At 42.1% G+C, this 2049-nt stretch overlaps 1 long non-coding RNA gene across 1 annotated transcript; it reads right to left on the reverse strand.

The window, feature by feature from the left end:
• Nucleotides 1-863: 863 nt before the first annotated feature.
• Nucleotides 864-1178, reverse strand: LOC131994052 (uncharacterized). The gene is made up of 2 exons (XR_009396399.1): nucleotides 1100-1178; nucleotides 864-1035 (listed from the first exon to the last, which is right to left on the reverse strand). It is a non-coding gene; the product is annotated as an uncharacterized LOC131994052 (long non-coding RNA).
• Nucleotides 1179-2049: the final 871 nt, after the last annotated feature.

Below are 2049 nucleotides of genomic sequence, written 5' to 3' on the forward strand. Positions count from 1 at the left end.
TCAGATTTGGATATAGCTCCCATATAAACCGATCTCTCGATTTGTTTTCTTTAGCCGCTGTAAGCCGAAATTTTCCGATGTGGTTGAAATTTTGCACACAGTGTTCTGTTATGATTTCCAACAACTTTGCCAAGTTCGGTCCGAATCGGTCAAGAACCTGATATAGATCCCATATAAACCGATCTCCCAATTAGACTTCTTGAGCACCTGGAAGCCGCAATTTTCATCCGATTTGGCTGAAGTTTTGCATGTAATGTTCTGTTACGACTTCCAACAACTGTGCCAAGTACGGTCCAAATCGGTATTTAACCTGATATAGCTCCCATATAAACCTATCTCCCAATTTGACTTCATGAGTCGTTACAAACCCCAATAACTGTGTTGCGTGGCCGCACCCAGGACATTTCCACCTGCCACATGCAAGAAAAAAATTTTGCGTGGAAGGGCCTTAAGGGTGGGCCTTTACGCCTTCGTGGCGGCCTCAAAACCACGCTTTATTCCCAGCCCCTATTTTTTTTTTGGTCGCTGGAGGGGTCTGGGGGAACTACTTGGACACCCGAGCAGCTGGACCACAAAGTATAGCGTTGGAGGTCCGCCGTGTCCAAATTTATTGTCGCTGTATGGATGTGGTGAGGCTGATATATATATGTCCATGGAGCCAAGTGGTCTTGCCGTTCGGGGCAATTCTGAGGGTAAAATATCCATACCCGTGGGATGTTTTATCCTCACAATCGCAATGGAACGACTGGGACACTTGGATCCACTTTGACATGCTTTTATTTAGTGCCTTTGTTAGGGCATGTTTGCTTGATTTTTTTATGCGCTTATGGCGAGAGGTATTGGTTCTTGTCTGCCGTATTATGATTACCTCCCCGCCATGCGCTTATTGTGATGTATGTATGTTCTACGCATGCCATTGAGTGAACATTACCACCGTCAAACGTGTGAAATGAAAAATCTTGTCCAAGGAAGTTTCGAATTCACAAATATGGCCAGCAGGTAGTGTCCACTCAATTCCATGCGTAGAAAGTGTGCCTGGAAAGGAGAAAGGGAGATATTAGTAGGAATAGATTAATAGAATAGAAGCAATGGTTTATACTCCCTGACGGCTGCGTTTTAATGAGAGAGTCCACGTTGACATTTGGCAATTTGACAGCGGCACGGCATTATCGGCCAATGTTGCCACTCATTACTACTCGTAGTAAATTGTTGGTAGTTAGTAGGATCCGTAGAGTACGGTTGATAATGACGTGTAGTAGGTTGATTCATTCATAAATTCGGCGGTTATAAGAGAGAATTATTTGAAATCGAGGCGAATTATTAGAAAAGGCCAAATATAATAATAATATTGAGAATATTTAGTAGAAATGTCGGACAGCGTCCAATATGTCGGCTCGGGAAAAATCGCCATTGTATCAACTCCGGCCTATAAAAGGGCACAGAAGGGGGAAAAACGCCATTAGTTTGTGAAAAAGTGGTGCTGAGCAGGCACGTATCATAGAGTGTCGAAGTAAGTGTTACAAGAAAAAAAGTGAAGGTGTTAATAGGACATAGAATAAAGGTTAACATCCTTTTTTTTTTGTGATTAAGGTTATAAGACCGGAAAATAGCGTTGTATGTCAGAAGAATATCCATCTTTGTGTTTTATTGGCAAAATCGCCTAAATAGAAAAGGTAAATTTTGTCTAAAAGTGGGTGATTTTGGGATAAATCAGTGAAATGAAATTTTGTTTTCAGAGGTGCTGGATTGGATTGTGCTACATACCCCTGTGCGTCCATAATAAGGGAAAAGGATCCATATTACTGTGACCGTTAGTGAAATTCACAAGGTAGGATCATTCCTCTTAGTGCATATATAGTACGGTCAACAATTTATTAAGGAAAGTGGAATAAAGGAGTCCGTCTTTCCTGGTGTCCGCCATTACCGACACAATTCAGTGGAGGAACTCCATCTGTCAGCCACTGGCGTCACCACTTTTGGATTTTTAAATAAAGTGGTTGAATCACCAATACAGCGTTGTCCGTGAGAGCAAAAGCTCAGCACCACAAC

The sequence above is a fragment of the Stomoxys calcitrans genome, chromosome 1 (genome assembly GCF_963082655.1).
Source record: "Stomoxys calcitrans chromosome 1, idStoCalc2.1, whole genome shotgun sequence".
NCBI classification, from domain to species: Eukaryota; Metazoa; Arthropoda; class Insecta; order Diptera; family Muscidae; genus Stomoxys; species Stomoxys calcitrans.